The sequence below is a fragment of the Prionailurus bengalensis genome, chromosome D1, assembly GCF_016509475.1.
Source record: "Prionailurus bengalensis isolate Pbe53 chromosome D1, Fcat_Pben_1.1_paternal_pri, whole genome shotgun sequence".
Classification (NCBI taxonomy): Eukaryota; Metazoa; Chordata; class Mammalia; order Carnivora; family Felidae; genus Prionailurus; species Prionailurus bengalensis.
This window is the reverse complement of record NC_057346.1, coordinates 109,123,988-109,144,228: the sequence shown is the minus strand read 5'-3', so window position 1 is coordinate 109,144,228 and position 20,241 is coordinate 109,123,988. Positions and strand designations below refer to the sequence as shown.

The window sequence follows — 20,241 nt, the reverse complement described above, 5'->3', positions numbered from 1 at the left end:
GCGGGGGCTGAGCGGTGGGCGGAGCATATAAACGGGGCGTGGTGTGGGGCGGGCACGGGGGCGTGGCATGGGGCGGGGCGGGCGGGGTCTAAGCTGCGCGGAGACCAGCTCGAGAGCAGCCGGGGCCAAACGCTCGGTGGCCGGGCGCCGCCGGTTACTAGGTGCGCGGCCTTGGCAGATCACGCAAATCTGAGCCTCTGTGTCCTTATATCTAAAATGTGGGTGGTAGTAGAGTCCACCTCCCAGCGTTATTATGGGATGAGAACTTGGGAAGGAACAGGGGATGGAGAAAAGGCATGGAGGAGGAGAGATATCCCCAAGCCAGATGCTGTCTCCCACCAGCCAGTGGGGGGCTCCAGTATACAGTGAGGCATCAGTGTTTGTAGAATGGCCTAGTGACCAGGGGAGAAGCACAAGGAGACAGAGCTCCTGAGAATCGATGGGGGGAGGGGGGTGTGGAGTGAAGCAAAGGTCCAGGGGAGGCCCAGGAACCCTGTAGCAGGGAGGGAAGAAGCTGTAACCCCAGGAGGAGAGAAGAGTGGAGAAGGAACAGCCCGGCAAGTCCAGAAGAGGCCAGAGGGCCAGGAGGGGCTGCTGCCATCAGACCTGGCGCTCTGGTCTACAAAGCCAATGCCTTTTCCCAGCTCCCCAGTGCCACTCAGAAGAGTCTCATTGTCTCCCTTTTCTTCTCCAAGTACCTGGAGGGACAGTCACGCAGAAGGAGGGTTGGACAGGGTGTTGGGTGCTCAGAGCAGAACAGAAATAACAACTAGAGATCTTCCTGTGTGCCTTCTACAGGAAGACAAGACAACATTGTAAATATGGAATTTGCAGTATTAGGAGGTAGGGGGCTTACTATCACTGGAGGGGAGCCAGCAGAGGTCTCGAATGCCAGAGTGGAGAGTCTAGAACTTTATCGTACTGGAGAGGTGAGCCAGAGCCTGAGCTGTGTGTTTGGGGTGTGAAATGATGGAGCGGTGACACTTTGGAGGCATGGGTGAAGGGCCTTTAAGAACACAGGGTTCACGTGGTGGCATGTAGCCAGCGGCACATTCTCTTGGCAAATGTTTGATCTGTGCAATGCAAGGGGCCTCGCCCTTGCACCTGTAACAGGTGCAGAAAGGGAAGACCCCTGGGCTGGGGGAGATCTGGGTGTCCCTAGTGCACGGAAAGACAGCAGGGAGGTAGGGGCCAAGTCTGGAACAGGCTGGGCAGGGCTACACCAGAAAGCTTAGTTACAAATGAAGAATCAGAAAAGGGAAGGTCCCTGCAAATTCTCTGTTAACGAACCCTGCTTCTTCAGTGCAACTCAGCACAGGGACGCTGGCATCTTAGGAAGGAGACGGTGTCCCTTTCCCAAGTTCTCACCTTGTGCCCGCCCTGCCCTCACGTCGTGAGCCTCCGTGTCATCACCTATAAAGTGGGGGTAACGCCAGTTGCCCATCACTGCCCTGTGAGGGGGGACCGGTGTTCTCACGTGCAGATGAGCACCCTGAAACTCTGAAAGCCGACGCAGTAGGAAATGGCAGCCTGCGCTCTGGGCTGCTGGCTGCCTCCCTCGCCAGCCAGGACAAGTCCGAGCAGCCCTGCAAGCGTCCGGCGACCTGTAGACGTCCTGGGGCAGCTAGGCATGGGTTCTGCAGACCACCAGAAGGCCAGCTGCTCCAGAGGAGCTACAGTAAGAGGTCAAGCCAGCAGAACCTCGAGGTGGATGTCGTGGGTTAAGTCCCATTTTATGGGGTCTTGAACAAACCACTCCGTGCCTTTTCCTCGTCTAGAGAATGGAGACTAGAAAAGTAACTAAGCGTTCGCCACTGTGGCTAGGAGACGTACTTGGCCCCAGATAAATAGCACGCCACCAAGGGAAACGGAAGGCCTGGGAAAGGAAGTTGTCGACAAGACTTGTGGCTTGAATACAACATAAGAAGGGAGAAACTGGAAAGGCTCAAGGATAGAAGTGATTTATTAACCAGAGACCTTCGGAAGATGACACTGGAGAGGAAACACAAAAACCCCACCAAAGCAGGCAAATTAAACCCTCAAACACGATGCCCCTGACAAGGCGGAGCAGAGGGAAATAAAGCTGGAATCACAGTCAATGTTAGGACAGTATTTTGGGTCCTGCGGTACGTTAAGGTAACAAATTATTTTTATTTTCTCCACGAAGCTGAGGGTTCTTTGTTCCCACTGTAATTTTTTGTTTATTATTGGGAGAGTAATATTCCTCTCCTTTCATTAAGGAGAAACATTTTTCGGTTACTCAGTTGATACGAAGTTGTAAAAATCCTTTGGTTTTGTGTATTCAAGCGACAGTCTGCCCTCAGAGCTTCTAGAGTCGGGTTGAGGAGAACTTCTGGCTTTAAGGAGCTGCTGGGGCGAATTAAGTGACACGGCTGTGGTGAAGGACAACGTGGCAGCACCTGTTACACTGTCCCCCAGTAATTCTGCTTCTAGAAATGTATGCGACACAAACCCTCATTCTAGTATGCAATGATTTATGCAAAGTTGTGTAGTTGAGAAAACCTGGATTATGGAGCCAGACTGCCTGTACCCCAGCTCTCCTGCTTCTGAGCTGTGTGACCTTGGGCAAGCTACCTACTCTCTTTGTGCCTCAGTTTTTTCATCTGTAAAATGCGTAGAGTAATAGTATTTACTCCATGGGTGAGGTAGGCTGAATGAAGCCCGCTCACAGGTGTCCACCTCTTAATCCCTGGACCCTGTGACTATGTTACTTTATGCGGGAAAAGGGACTTCACTGTTGGGATCAAGTCAAGGATCTTGAGATGGGGCGTTTATCCTGGATCATCCGCGTGGGCCTGATGTTGTCACAGGGGTCCTTCTCAGTGGGAGGCAGGAGGATCACAGTGAGTAGTAGGAGGTGTGCCTGGGTGGGGGTGGGGACAAGAGGGTGGAGCCAAGGGGGGGGGAGTGGGTAGCCATGAGCCACAGAATGCAGGCAGCCTCTAGAAGCTGGGAGAGACAGAGTCTCCCCGGCAGCCCTCAGAAGGGACACGGCCCTGCCAACACCTTCATTTCGGATTCCTGACATCCAGAACTGTAAGGTAATAAACGTTGGGTTATTTTAAGCCACTCAAGTTTTGGAAGCGAATAGAATAGGCGCGTTGTGAGAATTGGAGTCACTATATGTAATTGCTTCAGAGCAAAGCATATGTAGGCTGAGTGTTCAGGGGCGGGCAGCTCTTCTGTGGATCATAGGGCTGTTCGTAATAACGGAAGAGTGGAATAATCCCAATGTCCATCAGGAGTTGAGGGATTCCACACTCCATCCGTACCGCGGAACCACGGCCATGGCCAATAAGGCAGAGGCTACTCTGTAGGTGTTGACGTGGAGACGCGATAATGCCAACGACAGGGACGACGATGATGATGACGTAACCGCTGTTTTCTGAGTCCTCCCTGCGTGTTACACACTGAGCTCAGCCCTCTCCCTCCTTCCAATCCTCATAACAATATGTGCGATCGGGTTCAGGCTGAGGGAAACCACAAAGTAATTTGAACAGGGAAAGTTTAATATAAAGAATTATTAACTAGAACAGGGGATTGGAGTAACAAGGGATCGGCTAGTAAGAAGTAAAGGGAACTCGGGCGCCTGGGTGGCTCAGTTGGTTGAGCATCCGACTTCGGCTCAGATCATGATCTCTCAGTCTGTGAGTTCGAGCCCCGCATCGGGCTCTGTGCGAAAGCTCAGAGCCTGGAGCCTGCTTCTGATTCTGTGTCTCCCTCTCTCTCTCTGCCCCTCCCCTGCTCATGCTCTGCTTCTCTCTGTGTCAAAAATAAATAAACATTAAAACTCTTTTAAAAAGTAAAAGGAACTCTAAACAGGACCAGACTAGCAGATGTAAGGAGCAGCCCTTGTCCCCAGGGCCAAGACAGAGCACTTCCTCCCCTAGCCAGAAGGGCTCCCATCCAGCCCCAGGTCTGAGATCCAGACCTCGTTGGAGAGGGAATGGCCCGGGCCGTGGCTCATTGGATAAGTGAAGTTGCTGAAGCACAGCACAGGCCCCATGGAACTTACTGGAAAGCCATCCTTTAGGGTGCTGGGGAAGAGGCCCTCCACTACTCCCAGGGTGGGAGTGGGGTGCTAGGGGAAGCAGCGGTTCTGGCTGCCTCTGCTGAAGGAGCCGGCTGCTGGAAAAGCTGTCCCCGTGGCAGGAGCTGAGCTGGAGAAGTTAGCCCTGCCGCATCACCACCAGGAAGTAAAGCCTCTTCCTCAAGAAACGGCTGCTGGCGCCCTCTAGTGGCAAAACTCAGCATTGTTCCATCTGGCAAAGGAAAATAAAGGGCCCAGACCCATTTCCACAGAGCGGACAAACATGAATTTGGAGCCCAGAAGCAATAAACACCCGGCACAGAACCATCAGTTCCATTTTCGCAGATAAGGAAACGGAGGCACCAGAGAAGGGAAGCAGCAGCAGCGGCCCTAGGATTTGCTTTGCTCTACAAAGTGTTTAGAAAGCAGGTTGCGATGTTATTCGTGTTATGGCATTGTGGTAATAACCCCGCCAACCGTGAACATGCACAGACATACTCTCCAGCCTGGAAAGATACACACCAAATGCCAGCGGTTCCCTCCAGGGCACGGAGATTACAGGGAATTCTCCTTGCTGTATTATTAGGTTGAGCAGTATGAAATCGCTGATCGTGTAGGTCAAAAAAATAGTGAACTTGGGGCGTCTGGGTAGCTCCGCTGGTTAAGCGTCCAACTTTGGCTCAGGCCATGATCTCACGGTTGGTGAGTTTGAGCCCCACAAGGGGCTCTCCGCTTTCAGCACAGAGCCCACTTCGGATCCTCTGTCTCTCTCTCTCTGCCCCTCCCCTGCTCTCTCTTTCTCTCTCAAAAATAAATAAAAACATAAAAAAAAAAGAACGAAAAATAGTGAAATATTGGAAATTTTATACAGCTCAACATAATATTTCTGTGATGTGATCTTTGAAGTTTTTATGGGCGTGAGGTGCTTTTATAAACAGAAAATTATACATGTACATATGTATACACGTATACATACACACATATACATAATAAATGTTGAGGGGCGCCTGGGTGGCACAGTCGGTTAAGCCTCCGACTTCAGCCAGGTCACGATCTCGCGGTCCGTGAGTTCGAACCCCGCGTCAGGCTCTGGGCTGATGGCTCAGAGCCTGGAGCCTGTTTCCGATTCTGTGTCTCCCTCTCTCTCTGCCCCTCCCCCGTTCATGCTCTGTCTCTCTCTGTCCCAAAAATAAATAAAAAAACGTTGAAAAAAAAAAATGTTGGTATTACGTATGTGTGCTTCGGAAAGTCCTTCTTCTGGCTTTTGCCTGTAGGGGCATCTGTCCCTCCGATAAAATAGAAACTTTAAGCTTAGCTGACAGGGATCCAAAGACTTCAGGGGAAAATATTTGTCGTTCAACCCGCCGTGAGGTCGCAGGAGCGTCTTGCCAATGACTCGTGCTTTCATTCTAGACATTTTCCCATATGAAGAACCTGTCGCTTGTGTTCTTTCTGCTTATTTTATATCTAGGTCATGAAACAGAAAAGCTGCTGTGAAACAATAATGGCTCTTATGCGACAGTAATCAAATTTTAATTTTAGAAAGGATTTGACTTGTGCTTTGTCCTAAGTCTGAATACTAAGAATTAAAGGAGACACTCCAATGTCTGCAAAAACATGAGAATAACTTCAAGGCAAAAGGTACTTTGTGTCCTTACTATTGCCATTCCCCGAAATGGTTACGTGGGTTTTTGTTTTTTGTTTGGCAAACACCATACCCAAAAAGGAAGCTGCTGGTGGTTTTCGCCTGTTGTGTTAAGCAGCATAATGACCCCACCCTCTCCCCCTCCTAATGTCCGTATCCTAGTCCTCAAACCCTGTGAATATTACATGAAAAAGGGGAAATTAATGCTGCAGAGAGAATTAAGTTCATTAATCAGCTAACCTTGAGTAGCCTAGATTATCCAGGTGGGCCCAATGTAATTACAAGAGTCCTTGAAAACGAAAAAGACCCATCTTAGCAGAATATACATTCTTCTCAAATGCACATGGAGTGGTGTTCAAGATAAACCACGTGCTAAGGCAAAAAATGAGCCTCCATAAATTTAAAAGCATAGAAATAACACAAAGTGTGTTCTCTGAACACAGGTGAACGAAATTAGAAATCAATCATAACAAGAAATTTGGGAAACAAATTTGTGGAAATTAAAAACGACACACTCCTGGGGCGCCTGGGTGGCTCAGTCGGTTACGTGTCCCACTTCCGCTCAGGTCATGATCTCGCGGTCTGTGAGTTCGAGCCCCACGTCGGGCTCTGTGCTGACGGCTCGGAGCCTGGAGCCTGCTTGGGATTCTGTGTCTCCCTCTCTGTCCCTCCCCCGCTCCCAAAATAAATAAATAAATAAACCTTAAAAAAAATAAATAAGACATGCCACCTGCCTCAAAGAGTAAAGCCAAAATACGGTGGAATCTTTGGCAAGCACGTCCACTGTGCGGCGTCTCACCCAACCCAGAGGACCCGCACGTGTACCCAGAGCAGACCTGGGTGTGCGACCACGGGCCCTCTTCTCTGCTTTTGGCTTATCTGATGACGCTTGCCTGTAGACAAGAATCTTTCCCGATAGGTGATTCCTGTGGGGAGACTTGGAAGGAGCCCTGGGTTTGAGATGAGCAAGATCGGGTCAGGAAGCGGGCAGATCAGGCAAGGCCCTCCGGGAAAGGACTGGAAGGAATAAAAGGGGCTGGGGCGTGTCTGGTGAGGGCAGCCTGGTCGGGCCTGACTGGGGGCCGTGGGCAGTGCAGAGACTGTGTTGGGGGGTAGAGAGTCAGGAATGAAAAGAGAGAGCCAAATAGATCTATCTCACATAGACGCCGAATATTGACCCCTCAGAAACCCTTGCTGGAAGAATTTCCAAAAGGGCCTTAGGAAGAAGGGCCTTGGGCCCAGAAGGGCGGAACAGGATTCGAGAAAGCCAGAGACACTGGCACAGGAGTCGGTCAGGTGAAATAATAATCCCTACCCATAAGGGACAGCCGATTAGCATGCACGTGGGGAGACGGAAAAACAAGGTGGCCAAGAGGCAGGGGTGGCTGGAATTCTTCGGGGGGGGGGGGGGCGGGTACAAAGCCCGCATTTAGCAGTGCTGTTAAGTGCCCTGCTTCCAAATGCAAGGGGATAACAAAAGATTAGAAATAGTACACGTTTGGAAGCGGCGGAAAGAGAGACAAAGGAATCAGGAGAAGGTGGAGGTGGGGGAGGGTGGGGAGCTGGAAGGACCCACAGCGGAGGGGGGTGTGGAGCAGGTCAGCCCAGAGGACCGTCTGGAGTCGAGGGTATGACCCCACAGCCAGCCAGCCTCCAGCCTCCTGCCTCGGGGTGATTTTCTTCCTGTCCTCGCATGCGTGAGCCCCAACATTTCATCGAGGCTTAACTCAGACGCTTTCTCCTCCAGGAGGCCTACCTCCCACCGGGCCCATGAGGCCCTTTTCCTGACCCCCGGGCACCTCAGCTTGTACCTGAGCTCGAGTCAGAGCTGACAGTGACGGCTCTCTGAGCCCGGGGCCTGTGCCTGCTCCGTCGCCGGCCGGGGGCCACAGTTCGCTGGCGAGCGTGTGCAGAGTGTGTGAATGGGTGTGTGCAGGCTGCCAGGCTTCAGATGCCAGCTACTGACTGTCGGTAGTGTGTGTGTTTCTGTTAGGAGTGAATGAGCAGGGCTAGTGCAGGACGTGACAGGGTGGCGGGGTAAACCACAGCCTGGCATCAGGTCACACAGCCAGTGACGAGGCAGGGCGCGGGGGCGGGGAGGGCGCCGGAGAACAGAACACAGGGCTCCAGGAGGCTCGGAGACCAGGGCAACTTTACTTATTTGTTTGTTCGTTTATTATTTTTTTAATGTTTATTTAATTCTGAGAGAGAGAGAGAGAGAGCATGAGCCGGGGAGGGGCAGAGAGAGAGGGAGGGGACAGGTTGGGCCTGTGGGGACGTGGCTGGAGACGCCAGAGGGAGACACGGGAGCAGGCAAGGAGGCCCTTGTGCAGGGAGGGGGGCACCCACGTGGGCGTGTCCAGCCCAGATCTGAAATGGGGGTTTGAGACTCTCCGAGGGGGAGGCGTCACACGTCGAAGCTTCTGGCGGAGGGACGGAAGGTGAAGTCCGATCATGCCCCAGGGAGGCCTTCCCCGCCCGCGCACCTCCCGAGTCGGCAGCCGAACCTCTTCCTTTCCTTCCGGGCCACCATCTGGGTGGTCCCTGGGAGCCGGCGGATCTCACCACGGCCTATTTCTGAGCACCCCAAGTGCATCCGTTCTGATCACCCGGAACGCGTCCGCTCGGCCATCCCACGGGCCTTTCGGATGCGAATCCAACGCTCACCTCACTGTCGTCACCTGCCCGGGAACCTCTCAAGCGCTCCTGCCTGCCCCCCTCCGGCTGTCTCGCGGAAGGCAGGCACCTTGTCCCCTGCACACCCCCCCTCCCCCCCGAAACCGGAAACCAAAGGCCTTCCTCACAGCCATTCTCTCCCTCGGTCCCAGCCTAAGTATCTCGTCGCCTCAACGCCCCTGGTCCCCAGACCTCGGGTCTTTCCTCACTGACGTTGTGGCCAGAATCAGGTTTCACCACCTGCTCCCCGGGCCAGCGCCCTAGCCTCTCTGGTGTTCTAGGACCTTAACCATCGGCTTCCAAGCGGCCGCTCCAGCTTCTTCCTCTTCTCCTCTGCCGGCCCTGCCCCCCGCCCCCCCAAGAAGTGCAGCTTTATTGATGGACAATAATCAAACCGTTTGAGGCGTACAATTTGATGAATTTTGACATCAGTGCGCGTCTACGAAACCAACGCTACGGTCAAGGCAACAAGCACGTTCATCATCTTCAAACTTTCTTTGTGTCCCTTTGTAACTCCTTTTTTTAATGTTTTTTTTTTATTTTTGAGATGGGGGGGAGATTGAGCGCAAGCAGGGGAGGGACAGAGAGAGAGAGAGAGGGAGACAGAGAATCCAAAACAGACTCCAGGCTCTGAGCTGTCAGGGCAGAGCCCTATGCGGGGCTTGAGTCAGGAGGGCTCAGACTCATGAACTGTAAGATCATGACCAGAGCTAAAGTCAGACACGGGACCGACTGGGCCACCCAGGCGCCCGCCCCTTTGTGACTCCTAATCTGCTGTTATTTCAGGTTAGTTTTTATCTTTTGAGAATTGTTTAGAAATGGAGCCAGACTGCGTGTACTTTTCAAAAACTGGCTTCTCTCTCTCAACAGTTATTTTTAAACTCCTTTGTGTTATTCCGTACGTCAATGGTTCATTCAAGATTTAAAAAACTTCTGGGGTGCCTGGGCGGCTCAGTCAGTTGAGTGTTTGACTTCAGCTCAGGTCACGGGTCTCGCTGTTGTCAGCGTGCAGAACCCACCGCAGATCCTCTGTCCCCCTCTCTCTCTGCCCCTCCCTGGCTCTGGCTCGTGCTCTTTCTCTCAAAAATAAATAAACGTTAGAAAAAAAAATGTAGTGGGGTGCCTGGGTGGCTCACTCGGTCGAGTGTCTGACTTTTGATTTCGGCTCAGTCACGATCTCACTGTCCCCGAGCTCGAGCCCTACATCGGGCTCTGTGCTAACAGTGTGGAGCCTGCTTGGGATTCTCTGTCCCCCTCTCTCTGCCCATCCACTGCTAACCCTCTATCTCTCTCTCAAAATAAATAAATAAACATTTAAAAAAACAGCCAGGTTTAAAACTTCTCTTCAAAGACAGTTACAAAAAAATGAAAAGGCCAGGCACATACTGGGTGAAATATATTCAAAATATACATGGACAAAGGACTCATATCTCGTACTTGTAAAAGGTCTTACAACGCAACAATAAAAAGATAAACATCCCAATAACTACACTGGCAAAAAAAAAAAATGAATAAACACCTAACAAAAAAATGTGTATAAATGGTGAGTAAGCACAATGAAAAGATGCTTCACATCATTAGTGATTATAAAACCCAATTTATTTTTTGTCACACTTTTATTTATTTTGGAGAGACAGACAGAGACAGAGCGTGAGCAGAGGAGGGGCAGAGAGGGAGACACAGAATCTGAAGCAGGCTCCAGGCTCTGAGCTGTCAGCACAGAGCCTGACACGGGGCTCGAACTCACAGACTGTGAGATCATGACCTGAGCTGAAGTCGGACGCTTAACCGACTGAGCCACCCAGGCGCCCCTAGCCACAAATACTTGTACGCAAATGTTTATAGAAGCTTTGTTCCTAACTTCAACAAAGTGGTAATAACTCAAATAGCCACGCAATGGAATACTACTTAGCAATGAAAACGTTCATTGAACATTCAATCGGGTTATGAAGCATTCCAAGGACGGTGCATGCAATGCCGCATTCACCCACTAGAGGGAAGCAAAAGCCCACTCATTTCCAGTTCCATCAAATTTGTGCAGTCCTTACCACAGCAGGCAGGCAGACAGGGCATTAACCCATTTTATTTAATCCCATTTAACTGGTGGGAAAACAAAGGCCTGGAGAGGGCAAGTGACACCCCATGTTTGCCAACCTGCCAGAGCCAGGAGCCAGGACTTGACCCACACCTCCTGGAATTTGTGTGGGTTTCGGAATCAACAACCCGGAGAGACACTCACACAGCTCTCCCCCACGCTCTGTCCCATCCCCCCAAGTCCCCTCACTCTCCCTATACTGAAGTCGGAAATCTGCGGCCTGGATCCATAGCAACTGGGCTGGGCCTGGGAGGCCTGAGGGGAAGCTTGGTGAGGCCAGGAAATGTGGAGCTACAGCTTGAATTCAGGTTTGTTTTAGAGACACCCGGGAGGATCAGGGTGATGAAGTGCAAAACAAAAAACAACATGGTAGGAGAGCACGTTGTCCAGCTGGAGGGTCGTGTAAATGCCTAGGGTTTGTCTATAATACCAAGACCTAGCCTCTTAAGTTGGACGTAATCTTTGGGGGAACTTTATGTCGGCCTGCTCTCCATTCCCCTTTCGTACTCAGAGGGTAGCAGTGGCTTCAGGCCTACTTTTGTACCTTCCTGTCCCTGACTCTGTGTCTGGCCTTTACCTTTCCAGTCCTGGCCAACCCTAAGCATGCTCGGCACCAGGAACCGTGTAGCCCCTAGTGAATACAGGCCTCTCTCTCTCTCTTACTACTTTGCAATGAAGTCTTTCCGGGGAGGCTTCCAACTCTGGAAAAAACGAAGACCTTTCTCCAAAAGACCCTAAGACGGCGTCCATTCAGAATAGGCAATCAAGTCCAGGGGACCATGGTTCGGCTTCTCCCTGCCATCTGCCTCTTACGAGATCACTTCAAGGGAAGAGGAAGTCCCTGTGCCCAGGGTCTGCACGGGCTGGGTGGCTTGGAGGTTGGTCTGCTGCAGACAGTGACATACGCACTGAAATAACAGCAACAGAGTCAGCCTTGAGACTGACCAGGGGTCAAATTCCAGCCCTGCCACATTGGTTGGCAAAGTGACCCAAAGCCTGCTTTTCCATTTTTAACACATGAGTAACATCTTCCAGAGTTGTAACGTAGAAAAAAAAAAAAATTCGGTTCACTGAGGCCCCTCCACTGGACTGATCTGTGGCCATCAGGTGAACCAGGATGGGAGGCCTCTGCTGGGTGTAGCATGTCCTGTAGACCAGGGTCCCCCACTCTCCTAGGCTTGGCTGGGTGGAATGAGCCTCTCCCACCCCTTCAGGCAATAGGTCAGTTGGGAGTGGAAGGGACTTAGCAGCCAGGTTAACACCATGAGGGTATTTCATTGGGGGGCTGGGCAAGGTGGTATTTCAGTATTTTCACTTTAACTGAAAAGGGAAGACCTGAAGACCACCTATCCAGGCCGTTCCACAAAACAAGGGGACTCCGTGACCAACTTGTCTGGGGCACCAACTGATTAAGGGTGTTATCAGGAGTAACAGATGGCCAGAGCTACTTCTTATTAAACGCACAAAGCGCCCCTAGGCCTGCAAGTGTTGTTTCACTGAAGCAATGGAGAGCTCTCCTTCCTCACTCCCAGCTGTTTCTCTACACCCCGGCCCAGCTCCCCAACTGCTGCAGGACGAAGCTCCTGCTGCTGCTTCTGTGGGGACGTTACTGGGTCCTTTTAGGTGGTGGACTCTCTACCACTTCCCCCAAGTCACTCCCCTACTCAAAGATTATGCTGATCTTTCACACGAGCCAGTAACAAGGTGGACAAACCCCCACAGAACGCCCCATCTTCTCTCAGCTGCTCACGCACAGAAGTTTGGTTCATAGACAGAAGAATCACACATATGAAAAGTTTTCCTTTTTATTTTTATTAGTAAGAAATTTTCAGCTTTCAATAGTGAGGTTTCTTCATGTACTAGATGCACGGGGACTACCTGAAAATTAGAGACAAGTTAGTTATCATCAGGATCCCACATAAACACGAACTGATTTCGGTTTCTGACGAATTTAACAAAGTCCTCTCCCACCTTCCCCAACCCCAAAAGCCTAGAACTAGAGAGAAGGACAACGGAAAGAGTTCTGAAGACAGAGGTCAGAGTCAAGCAAAGACGCCGCAGGGATTTGAACCCCGTCCTGGAAACCAGGAGTGCCAACCACCAGCATCTTTTGCTTTTTTTTTTTAAGCTAGGAAAAGGCCAAAAAGCAAAACCTGAGAAAACAAAACTTGTTTTCTCAGGAAAAGAAAAACCTTTACAACCCTACTGAAGAACACTGGAGAATCTGCTTCAGCTAAGATGCTAGCTTGGCCAAGTCTGTTATGTTCACCTGAAAAAGTCTTAGCAGAGAATTTTTGCAATCCCACCCGACAGTCCTCGAGACTAAAACGCCGATGTTTCTTCAGTTTACAAGGTAGATTCTCCCACCCAACATGACAGTCTTAAAACATTATTCTCCATTCACTGGTTTAAGTGTTTTAATCACTGGATAATGGGGTTATAGATTTAAAGTTATCTTTGAGCTTTTAGTTGTGGTTTTAATAACGTTAACTATTTGCAGGCAAATTAATGGCCTCTTCTAGTAGTGCAACCCACCGGAAGGAACAGCTCAGCACCACTGTTACCTTGAAACCGATTATGGATCATGGCCTGAAGGATCCAAGCTACTGGCGGCATCGAGGTGAGGGGTGAAGGGTCTGCGCTAGGCCAAAGGCAGGGAGTGGCGATGTGGCAGAGAAGTCACTTGTGGGGAGACCTTGCTTTTTAACAGGCTTCTGGAAAAGCTAGGGAAAAGTGGTTGCCCGCTTTCCCCTTTCCCTCCCCTTCAACCGTCACTGGACGTTTGGGCTTTTTAAAGAGCTGCTGTAAAAGCAGCACAATCAAAGGTCAGACAGGCCCAAGAGTATACAAGGTACTCAAAGCATTCCTTTAGATGCTCCGTTCTCCAAAAAGAGCCTCAGTGCATGTCTGCCAAGGGCGTGGAGGCGAGTCCTCGTTTCTAACAGAAGATGGGGTTATGAGGCCGACACCGTTTTTATTGACCTTAGTATAAGAGCGCATTGTTGTCTCTCTTGCCACAGGAAGGCTCCATGGTTGTCCTACTTTAAGCCTTCGGTGCCTTTAGGGAAGGATACCTGAAAAATCTTAAAAAAAGGCTTAGCGCCCACCTCACCCCTCCACCCCCAGGCCAACAAACAGCTTGCTCACATGCTATTCATTCCAGCATAAAGCTGAAACTATTTAACACTAAATTAATTTACTCATCATGGATCCGACTTGGTACGTAAATATAGAAAAAAGCTTGTTCACCTGTTGTCCTCATTTTGTCCACTGGTGAATTCAACTGGAAGCTCCTTCTACATGTCTGAAGAATACCATCTGAAAGAACTAGTGGTTCCCAATCCCCACATTTTAAATGGAATGTTTATTTAAAGTAAATAAGCTATTTTTTTTTTCCTTACTGGTCTGGCTTCTCTGGCCCTTCGCATACGTCTGCTGTTTTGAATGTTCCTGCGTATAAGAATTAAGACCAAGGGAGGGGAGAGAGAAACCCACACAAAGACAATGCACTAAGACCACTGAACTGATAAACATTTCCACTTGCCAGTTACATTTCTTGAAGACTGTTGCTTGTTTGGAATTTATTTCTTGTCACTGATTTTAAGGTTGCATCTGGAAAAGACTAAAGGCTTCAGTGCCCTCCCCACCGCCCCCTACCAGAAGTGAACAAAAAGCATTTTACCTAAAGAAGCACAGCAAAAGGTACTTGACTTCAATCACAAACACGAATGCTTAAAGCTGCAGAAATTTCCTCAACACTCAGCCTTTATCACTCAGCTGGATTTTCCTTCAACAATCACTACTCCAAGCATTGGGGGGGAACACAACTTTTAATCATACTCCAGTCGTTTCACAATGCATTCTAATAGCAGCAGATCAGAACAGTACTGCATTACTTGCCAACAGAACAGACAGACCTGAGGTCAAGACAACTGCATTCTCTGTGTGGTCTGTAAAAAAAAAAGCTAAAACAAGTAAGCCCCACCCCCTCCTCCCTTCCCTCCAAAACAGGGGAAAAAAAATTTACTTGAGTATTATGCGGATACACTGCAAGGTCTCACACACTCACTAGGAGAGCAGAAGGCAGAGCCAAGCGCTTATATGCAAGTCAAAATCCTGAACAGCTTCATGAAGGATGAAATGAAGCCTCTGCAAAGGAAAATTCTTTAAAAACCCACATGCCCCCCCCCATACCTATAACGAAAGGCCAGTTGTATAAACGTTGGCTAACACCAGATGAGATGATTATAAGCATTTAAAAGTTAACATGCAAACTCTGGAATGTGGACAGTATTGTATTACTCTACCACTGTCAATTTATAGACCCCTGACTTTCTAGAAACAGTGTTGGTGTAGTTACCTGTTATTCTGATCATACTCTCCCACCTGTCTAAGAGGTATTTATTCCTTATTTAGAGGGCCTCTATTGCCATGTGCCTGGAATTATTAAATGCTCATCACTTTACGAAGGATAAAATGTTTTTCCTGCCTTAAAGTTAAATTCGTTCTTCCGCTCAATTCCTGATCTTGTCCATTAAAGTGTGTTTCGCAGACAAAGTTTCTGAAAGATTAGAGAAGAATCCCCCCAAGATTGCCCAACACTAACTACAAACAAACAATACTTTATTTAAATGAGGAGACAGCTTTCTAAAAGCATACATTCTCTATATTAAAATGGTTTTATTTTGAACGATTTTATGTTTTCTGCACAACGTACATCACAACACAATTAAATTTTAGCAAGATTAACAGCATCCGATTCTTAACACATTATGCTATCCTTTTGTAGGATTTAAGCGATTCAATGCTAAACAAGTTTTCTTAGTTTTATAAAACGCCGCCTTATTATATAAAGGCACCACCCTCAAGGCTTTTAGGAATTACTTGCCTGAGTGAGGTGTGCGATCCCATCATGGAAGCCCACAGGTACAAGTCCTGTCTAACTTTACAAAGGCTAGATGGGAAAATTCCTCACAATCCTGGAATCCCCTAGGGAAGGGATCAGGAAAAACGGCCATGTTCAATACTCAAGACATCCACAGCTCTTATTTAAAATAAGCACTTATCCCTAACATGCAATACTGCAGGTGCAAGTTAAACTTATCTGTTAACAGCTGCCTGCTGTTTTCTGCTCCCAGATGAAATGAAGCAACTCTTCTGATAATGAAGAGAAACCTGTCTGAGGCAAACGAAAGATTGGCAAACAGCACAGCCTCCTCCTCTCAATCCACTTGATCCCACTCTGAATTATTTCAGCTTCTTTTATTCCACGATTAATGTAGTATTATTTTCATTTCATTTCTTTATTCTGCTTTTGTAAAAGCAGCATTTTGAGATGGACACTTGATCTTCGTTGCATTTCTCATCAATTCATTATATTATTTCTCATCAATTCATTTTTGTGTGTGGGTATAGCTTGATAGGCCAGAACTTTTAAATGGTAGATTCCATTAACTTTAAATTGGTAGTTTCATTTGGTTAATTTTTTTTTTTTTTTTTTTTGCATATGCAGACCATGCGTTCATCAGTAGTAAGGATCTCAAGGTTATGCTTTTTCCCCAATGGAGGTATGAAATAGAATCTTTTCTGCCTTTACTTATCATTCACCAAGGAGCTGTTCCCTCTCCATCTAGGCCATCATATTGCCAGGCTGGTTATGACTCAGAAGAAGTTATCTGAAAAAAGTCTACAGAAAAAAAAAAGGTTTCCCCTCCCTCATCCACAAAGACCCACCCTCTGTATCAGTTACGATTAAAATACACAATTTACAGCAATTTTGAAGCATACCTTAGCATCTCGTTTGCAGTCATACAAAAGAAAAATACTTTTCCTACACTAAGAAAAAAACTTGCTTATACACAACTGAAAATAGAATCTTACTTGAGAATATAAAAGCTACCATCAGAAGAAATCCCTTCAGGATCATTAAGCCACTTCCTTTGCTCTGAAGCTCCTACAGTAGTATTAAGTTATATTAAATCACCTGAAAAAAATTCCAAAAGAGAACCACACACTACCATATCCAAACAAACTTTAAGTCATTTTTCAAAGTTCCCAAAGTTTCTAAGTCAGCCAGTGGGCTAGACCAACCCCCAGTCCTGCACTTGCCTTCCCCAAGCCCTACACTGTGAATCCAATGGATCTTCATGAACTTCCCCAGCTGCCCAACTCAAACATTGGGGGAAAACAAAAACTAGAGGATCGGGAGTTACTTGCCAACTTGGAAGTTGAGATTTCTTTAGTTTTTCCATCCTAAGTATTTAAGTTCTCTGGCATGAATTATCTGAAATCATAAACTAAACAATTACCTAACCCCAACCCTCCCAAATCCCAACCATTAACAGGCCACTGCCAACTACCAATTGCCAAAATTTGCCCTCCCCTTTAATAAAAGTGATTTTAAAGGTCACGTTACTTGAAAACTTAACTTCAACATTTGGCCTAGTCAAGCTCTTCTGAAGTGCTCCTGAGAGGACTGAATATGAACCAAAGCTGCACTGTGCTGTACCACTCCAGCTTCAACTGGGAATACTCCTCCAAGGAAAAAAGCAGCTCCAATCCCTGAAGGTGTTCGTGCCAACAGCATAGCAGTACAATCCTTCTCTAACCCAGTTTGTCAATAGTACTATAGCATCTGTGGAAAATCTTAGAAAGAAAATTTTCTCCCCCACCCTCTTCCCTGTTAAGACCACCCCAAAATAAGTAAATATGACAAATTTAAAGGGTTATGTATTAAAAAGCTGACAAAGGGGTGGAAAAAAAGAGTAACTACCAGCCATTTCTCCAAAGGACAGCTCCGCCACAGAACTCAAAACTGAGAGCTGCTCGTGCTCTAGTTTCTAGAAACTGTAAACCTGTGGTGTTCTGATTATCCTGATACTGGATTTTCTTTTTTTCTGTTACCTTGAGTCATTTGCCTTTGGGAGTCTAGACAGACCTAAGGGGAAAAGAACTCAAAACATATTTTGCCCCCCCCATCCCCACAAGAAAACTCCCCCCCCCCAGAGTTACACACCCAAACTCCACATTTACATAACTTTAATACAGGGTGAGGGAAGAAAAATAGGTCATCTATTCACAAAACTGAAATGCTTCATTACCCCAAGCTAAAAATAAAAACTTCTTACAAAACTTGCCAAGATCTTGTCTCAAAGTTGTTCTATCAAATTCATTTGGTTCAAATCAAATTGGTTATAAACAAAAAAAACTTGCCATCTACCATTCCTCCGGGCCTTGGAAGTCTGCCCTCAAAAGCTTCAGACAAGATGCATGAGAAAACAAGCCTGAAAAAGAGAAACCTACAACACCCGGAATCGGCCTACACCCCGTCAAATCCCTTGGCGCTTAGATACACAACTCCCCCGTTACCATTGGAAAAACAAATAAAGGTTACCATACTCCAGTTACAAAAAACACATCAGCCGACCTCACGGATTTTTACCACACCACTCGCTCGCTCGCTCGCTCTCCCTGCGGCCTTGCACACTGGGATGCTTGCTGCTCTAGGATCCTCTATCTATCCTCCACACCGCCTGCTCGCCGCCTCCTCGTGGTCACCGAGCCACAGCCGCCAAGCCGCTCGCTAGCTTCATCACCACATCGCACTGGCTCCTGGCTCCTCCTCCTTCCTGGAATCCTCTCTCCTAGCTTCACCTCCAAATCGTTAGGGCTCCTTCTTTCTTCCTAGCTTCCTTCACCAAACCGCACTGGCTCCTGGACTTCTCCTTCCTTCCTTCCTATCTTCACCACGAACTGCTGCTGGCTCCTCAGTCCTAGCTTCACCAAACACTGGTTCCTGGAATCCTGTCTTCCTAGGTTCACTGAATCCACTTCTGCGTAGCACCTGGGTCAGCTGCCAATTACGCTAGTCCTCAGGATTTAAAATCATCTTAGCCCAAAGTCCAATGCAGAAATGTTAAGTTGGAAGTTATTCTTGATCTTGAATTACTTCAGTTATGAAAGTTCTTTAAATTTTCCAAAAGACACTAAGCTACTGCATTTAAAGACTTTGAAATTTTTAGCTCTCCAAAAATATGCTACCTTGGTTCTTAAATAATTTCAAGTCTTTTTAGTACCAAGGCCATGAAACGCTGTAATTTTAAACTGATTCCCCTTCTAGCTTCTGAATAATTCTTCTAAGTTGGCGCCGGTCTATAGTTGTTTTAACACCCTCATCTTCTCAAATCTAGCTTCTGCACCACCAGAAAGTAAATTCATGGGCGTTTATAAGAAATTCTAATAAACATTAATTTCCTCCTTAGTTTTCCTGTTCTTGTACTTAATCCAATTTTTTGTTTTTGGCTTTAACCTTTTCTATCTTCTTTTTGACGTCTATCTTCTAAGCTTGCGCTCAATAGTCGTCCTAGCTTTTCGTATTCTACCTGAAATACTTTCCCTGACGGTATCTTCCACCTCGTTTCCAACTTCTGGTTTTCTCCTGAACTTGTAATCTGAGACCTTAGTTGCCTTGGTTTTCTAGTTTGTCTAAACACACCTTTTCTTCTGCTTCCTCCCTTTGGACTTTTAATTTTCTGTCTTCTAAAAGCCGTAATTTTTCTTCCAGTTTTCCTATCTTCTCTAAGTCTTTTCTTCACCTTCCTGTACTTCTGTCTTTAAGTCTTCACCTTCCTGAACTTCTGTCTTCTGAGTTCTCCACTTCAATTTTCTAAGCTCTCCAAATTTTTATCCTACTACTTCCAATTAGTATTTGTCATTTTAAGAACTAGGTTTCAAATGATGCAATCCTCCCTGCGCCATGAATTTGAAGGCCTATCTCTTAAGGCACCTTCAACTTAAATCTTTTTAGAATAAACTTAAAAAAATTTTTTAATCGTCTACAACTCGTCTTTTTAAAATAGCATTTAGGCCCTGTTTAGGTCGCTTACATTTTTAACGTCAATCTACACGGCTGCCCTTCAATTTAAGGATTTTTTGAATCCCGGGCTTGGCAGTTCTGGCCTCAATTTTTAAAGCCTAAGTTTTTTTTCACTGCATGAAGAAGCTTCGTCTCTTAACCTCCGTCTTGTTCTAGAAAGATCTTTCCTCTTTCTCAACCTAGAAGTCTTCATCTTTTCCCTTACAGATCTTGTTAAGATTAAATTACTCTAAGAGTTTCAGGCTAAGCAATATCTCAATAAGCATTAGCGCTATTTACGTTTCCTAAAGAATCGTATCAATTCCTGTCTATCTCTTTTTAAGAGAAGAACTTATCTGCAATCTCCTCAGGCAGTGCCTCCTGCCTCCCAGCCGCCTCTGCGCTCGCTGCCTGAAAGCCTGCCGCAGAGCCCCGGCGAGGCGTATTTATAGACGAATGACGGCTCACACCGCGATCTCAATAACCCTCCGCCGCCTTTGTGAGGGAAACAAAAATAGTTCCAGGGCAGGGTTAAAAATAGAATCCAGTTTTACAAGACTTTCCAGATTTTTCGTGACAGTTCACGCAACTTGATTGCCCACGCGTATTTTAAAACTTAACTAGCCAGCACATTTGAGTTGAAAATGTAGGCAAAAACAGAATCACACATAAGTAGAGCAAACAGCACCCCCCCCCCTCCCGAAAAACCCCACACCCATTACTTGGGAGTTTTTTCGCAACTTTTAAAATGCCTGTCATGTTTCCTCCGGAGTACAGTAGGTACTATGTAATGCTTTTTGAAGCAAGGTTACAATGGGTTTACTGACGGCCTTCATCTCCATTACGTAACCCAGCAGCAGCCTGGGAAACACCGCAGCCATTTTAGGCGCGGCAAGGTGTCCCTTTGTCCCCCAGACCGC

The 20,241-nt window shown here is 47.5% G+C and overlaps 1 long non-coding RNA gene across 1 annotated transcript; it reads right to left on the bottom strand.

Annotated features, from left to right (window-relative positions):
• Window positions 1-13,258: 13,258 nt before the first annotated feature.
• LOC122484017 lies at window positions 13,259-20,024 on the bottom strand. The gene is made up of 2 exons (XR_006297520.1): window positions 16,348-20,024; window positions 13,259-16,153 (listed from the first exon to the last, which is right to left on the bottom strand). It is a non-coding gene; the product is annotated as an uncharacterized LOC122484017 (long non-coding RNA).
• Between the last annotated feature and the right edge of the window lie 217 nt (window positions 20,025-20,241).